The sequence below is a fragment of the Dunckerocampus dactyliophorus genome, chromosome 11 (genome assembly GCF_027744805.1).
Source record: "Dunckerocampus dactyliophorus isolate RoL2022-P2 chromosome 11, RoL_Ddac_1.1, whole genome shotgun sequence".
Classification (NCBI taxonomy): Eukaryota; Metazoa; Chordata; class Actinopteri; order Syngnathiformes; family Syngnathidae; genus Dunckerocampus; species Dunckerocampus dactyliophorus.
Window position 1 is genome coordinate 22,563,947 of NC_072829.1, and position 6,000 is coordinate 22,569,946.

Genomic DNA, 6,000 nt, shown 5'->3' on the forward strand with positions numbered 1-6,000 from the left:
AGCAAACAAAGTATGCATATTCAAACAAATTGTATGTTTTTTTGCCTAAATTAAGCATTTTCATGCACAAAAATGGCAAAATGAACTAAAATACAAGTAAAGGTATTAAGAAAACGTAATCAATGTGCAGTCTTCTACACTGGTCACTAGGTGTCACATACAAGTGCCAGACTTGATCGCCAAAACAACAGGCTTTTATTGCAGGTTTGAATTATCTCACAATAGGCACATAATATTAATAATAATAATAACACAGGCTCCTGTTGCGGCCGTAATCCAGCTAAAGATCAACTCTGAACCCCTGAAGTCACTTCCTGTCCACACGTCCAGAACACATTTATTGCAACACACACAAGCACGACTTTTATTTATGTCTTAAACTGCTTATTTTCTCCAATTATATCTTATAAATTGGGTAATATGAGTGTAAAGGTGACTATATGGCTGTTATTTCATGTCTAGAGGACTAAAACCAGTATTTAGAAAGTCGTAAATAGTCGTTTCTATCCTCTAATTATGAAAATATTCCATTTATGAATAAGGAATCCTACTTTGCAAAAATTCACTTATCACGGTCAAGTCTGGAACCAATTAACCACGATAAACGAGGGATTACTATATTGTTATCCGTATCATCTCAACAAAGGGGTGCTGGCCTGAGTATCTGCAGCCAACTTGATGTGGAACTTGGAAGTTTAGTTTACTGGGCAAGTGGAAAAGTCTTCTGTCCACACTGGAATTTGAAAGCGTGTGGGTGGCATGGGCCAGGCCGTGAGATAAGAACCAGTTTGAGGTGATAATCGGACAACCGTTTGGATAATTACATGTGTTTCCTTGTGGCTTCCGCTGATCACCTCCTTCTATCGGGGCCAGTAAAAAGAGGATCGCGGATGTTTGTAGAAGAACAACCGAAACTACTGATTGGTGTATTGTTGACTCACAATGGTGTAAAGCAACCTCTTGTTAATTAATGATGTATTGATCACATCATGTTCTTGATTACTCCCTCCAAGCATGTCCTGTATAAGCAGAAAGAGTTTGACTGCAAATGACATGCTTGTTTGTTTGTTATGCTGAAACTACGTAACCACTTTCCATGAAACACACACGCCGAGAAAGAACCTATTCAATTTTGCTGCAAATTTTATTCAAAATGCTATCATTTGGGGCGAAACCATTCCCACTGCTCCAGAATGCAATTCTATTTGAATCATCTTGGGTCATTCTCTATCAATCAAAGAGTAGCTTGCTGCTCCTAAACGTTTGATAGCTATTATCTTTTTTCCCCTTTTAGCCCTTATATCCACCCAAAGACTGAAAATGGTACAGTCCTGATGTCTTTCAGAATTAACCAAGATGTATCCTGCAATTTTTTTGAAATATCCCACTTACAAGACATTACAGTCAAGCATAGATTTAAAAAAAAAACGTTGGCAACCATTATAAGTTTGTGGGGAGACAACTTTGTCAAATATTTTAAGGCAGTCTGTTTTTGTTACATTTTACAAAGTAATGTCAAGCAGTGAACATAAAAATATATCTATACCACAGGTCTCATCTAGTTATATTGTACAACACGGCCAAACAGAACCAATGTTGCACCACTGCTCAGCCGGTATTAACACTGCTGATGAATTATTTGTCAGCAACAGTACAGACAAGTGTAAACTGCATGAGTTTCACACCAACAGCTGAGTAGCACAACCGACATTTTAAAGCACATGCAGAGGTCGATGGTGGATGCTGACCACGGTGGATGGTGGATGCTGACGATATTGCAGCTCTTTCCACGCTGTACCAATTAAGACCTTGGAGACTCAGTGGTTAATTGAATAGCGGCACTATTTGGAGTATTTAGGGTACTCTTCTATTCCTTTAGTGTCTCTCAGTGAGTGTTACGACTGATGTAATTGACAGCTGCATCTCAGCAAAGTTGGGATCTATTAATCTGGCCTAAACGGAGATATGATTTGTCTCTTTATTCTGTAAGGCAGGATAATCAGTGGATATGCAAAACAAATACTGACATTTTTGTTACTGGCTCAACCTTGGTGGAGGTCTGCCTTCTCCAGAGTGCTTGTCTAGTTTCATCATAGAAATGTCCCCTGCGAACACAGTGACATCACTCTGTGCCATGACTTTTACGATATAGAAATGATTAGAACAACAGCGGTCCGTGACCTCTGTGTAGTTTAGTAACCCCTGTGAATGAAGTAGTGTCTACCCGTGTCTGGGTGACTGTAATACATCTGCAGATATCATCAATTATATGAAGGATAAATCATCTTGTACTCAAGATCATAAAAAAGTGAGAGTAATGTTCTCATGTCACCCTCTGAGTCACGTTGGTTATTGCAAGAAAGAACAAGAGAAAACAAGCCAGTGTGAGGACTTGTCACCTGAAGGCTTGTGTTACCTGTACAGCATGCCCATAAAAGGCCCTCGCTTCCTGCATAGACACACGTGCGAACATGCCCTCATTGTGACAGGAAGTGCAGGTGAGAAGCGATCAAAGACATAAGAGAAAGGGGTGATGCACGTGGACACCTGAAACCGTGCCATCCGGCATTCACTTTGTTAGGCCCACAATAATAAAGGCTCTTTATTGGAAGGCCTATATAGACTCTGCGGCAGGTGGTGGGCCTACCTGTGTGACAACTGAATGCACGTCATCTCCTTTTGCCTTTGTCTCATCCTCAACCGCATTATAAATACTCAATGGTGACAAGCAGCCCAGCCACATATGAAAAAAGTATGAACAACAATAATAAACATATTGTTAAGTTACTACCACTCTGACATTAGCATCCTTCTAAAAACACACTTTTTAATAGAGCTCCTGAGTTGGAAATAATACTGTAACTAGCCCACTGAGATGAAGTGTATTTTTATTTTCTGAATGTGTGTGTTCTTGCTGAAAATGACAATACAGGGTCACGAACCACTGTAAGAATTTGTTTTATGAAATATGAACGAAATAAAAATAAGTTTTCATTTATTAAGTGATTTTAAAAGAAATACAGTAATCCCTCATTTATCGCTGTTAACTGGTTCCAGACCCGTAGGATTCCTTATTCATAAATCAGATACTTTCATAGTTAGAGCATTAGAATGACCTTCTAAATACAGTTTTGAGCATTATTAGAGCCCTCTAGACATGAAATAACATCCCTATAGTCATCTTCACACATTCACATTTCATTGTTCTGTTTTCCTGCCTTCTCCTTGTGGTTTTCTTTTTTCTTAGATCCCCGACTCCCGGCTGGAGGCGGAGCTGCTGGACGCGCCTGACTCCTATCACCACCTGTCTATTTATGCCTAGTGCTGCCCAGCTGTGAGATGCCGGATTATTGCACCTACTGACCCACGAACTCTTGTGCTTCGTCTCTACCTGTAAATGATTTGTCTTCTCGTATTGTGCCTCCAGCACCTACCTGCCCCGCCACGTTACCCTTTTAGTTTTTTCATGGTGCAACCTTCTTCCTCATCGCCTTTTGTTTGCTTTTGTGGATCATTAAAGACTTTGACTACCTCCACTGCCCCTCGCTTCTGCATCTGAGGTCCAGACACACTGCAAAACATAACACAATATAGTAGACATAATAAGAGTAAATCTGCCATTTAAAACATAAGCAAGACTCATGCTTGTGTTGGTTACTGTAAATGTGTTCCCTTGGGAAGCTGAGTGAGGGGAGGACAGGAAGTGACGTCGGGGGTTCAGAGCTGAGTTTTGGTTTGCGTGGGTTACAGCCACAACCTAGCCCATGTTTTTATTAGTGATTATTATGCCTGTCGATAATTCAAACCTGCAATAAAATCCTGTTGTTCTGATGATCAAGTCTGGTGCTTGTGTGTCTCACCGAATATTACAGTAACATTACTGACACCTGGTGACCAGCGTAGAATGCTACATATCATCAAGGACTTTGCGTGCATCTTTTGAATGCCTTACATGTGTATTTTAGTTCATTGATGTTCTTATGTTTCAAGTACATGGGCCAGACGTGGCCGTCAAAGAGGCCGGGGGGGTCTGGTACCGTGTAGTTCCTTTTATGCTTGAAAATGCTTACTTTAGACCAAAATATGTAACATGCTTAAGTATGCATATGTTCTGACTAATAATAGGTTGTACCTAACCACAAAACAGTACAATTCATTCTTAATATACCTTTGAATAATTGTGAAGCTGCATAATTCAAAGTGCGAAGTGGCGAGGGGCAACTGTTCAATGCTTTGCACCATTCTGGCATAATCTAAACCAGAGATGTTTAAAGTATGGCATGGTGCGCCTGCCGTCAGAAAAACATAATTGAAATTAGCTTACCAGCTTTTCTTTATTGGTCTCAAGCTGCTGCGCCTCCACTCAAGTCTTCCGATACCTCACATTTTGAAAACCCCCCATTTAGAGCATTCTAATTCGCTATATACATATACCAAATATTGAATATGCCTGCCTTTCCTATGGAAAAAGAGGATAGCTAATTCAAGGTTTGGTCACAATGTAAAACAACAAGGTTGCAAATGTAGACTACCAGTCAAAAGATTGGACACACTTCCTCATGCTATTGAATGAGAAAGTGTGTCAGTATGTTTAATTCATACCTTGTGGTCTTTTTCCGCTTTCTTGTGCCATTCAACAAATAAAAATGCGCTTTCATGCAAAATTTGGAAAAAAAGAAGAATGGAATGATATGTTTAAGTGGAAATGATTTGTCTAGACGTGTCTCGTCCCCCCAGCATCCCCAGACCCCTCATGTCTAGAGAGGAAATTGTTACTTCTACTGTACACATGTGCCACATCACATAAACCAGCTTGCATTGTCCAGCGCTAAGATGAGGTAGCTGCGAATGATGTCATGGCCTGATCACTTTACCCGACCTCGTGGGGCAGGACGTGCATGGCAGATCGATGAGGAATGGGAGGAATGGCCGCTGAGGGAGCGAGCATATTAGAGAGACACGTATGACTTATTACCAGGAACACCGTCAGTCACTCAGAGCTGGTGGCATGTTTACATTGTCAGTGTAATGTCATTATGCTGCTTCTTCTTAGAGGTCTTCTACATATAATGAGTGATGACCTGCCACTTATTAACGTGAGAAATCCTCCAGAGGCCTTTGGTCTTCCTGGTTAGGTCCATTATGGGTCACCAGATTCTTCCCGCATGAGGTACATGTCGTGAGTCATGCACACAAGGGTGGCCCTGCTCTCACAGACATCACTCATTTAATAATATGACCATTAGACATTAGCACACAAACACATCACCCTTCTGCATTTATCTGCAAGGAATATTAACAGCAACCTTTGTTCTGTCGCATGTTTTATCACCAGGTTAGTGAGTGGAATCTTCAACATGGCCAGAACAATCTGCGGCATGTCAGTCGCTACTTGAGACTATACGCTGTAATATTATATGGGAATTACTTGAAGCTGGTGTTAACACTGGCGTGCAGTACTAATAGCTATACAGTACCTCACCCTCTTATAATATTAACTCATCATGTGAATTTCTTGGAAATTCTACATTTTTTTAACCTTTTCAAATGCTTTAATCATGATAATTAATAAGACATTTAAGACATAAATAACAATCGTACTCATGCATGTTGCTATAAATAGGTTCCGTTATGGGAGGTTCAGAGTTGAGTTTTAGTTTGCTGTGGGATTATTATGATTATTAGGTTATTATTATTGTGCCTGTTGTGTGATAATTCAAAACCTGCAATAAAAGCCTGTTGTTTCGGCGATGAAGTCTGGTGCTTCGAACATTACAACAACAATACTGACACCTAGTGACCATTGTAGAATACTATCATCATATCATCACAGCGTCTTATGAATACCTTCAATGAACTACTTTTAGAATTACTAGAATTACTATTGCAACAACACATCATCAGAAGGGTAAAACTAACCTGTCTCGCAACGGGCTAAAGCCAGCTCTCGTTCCCTATCAGTGGGTGTACAATCCAACGCTTGGTGAATTCTGCTTCACA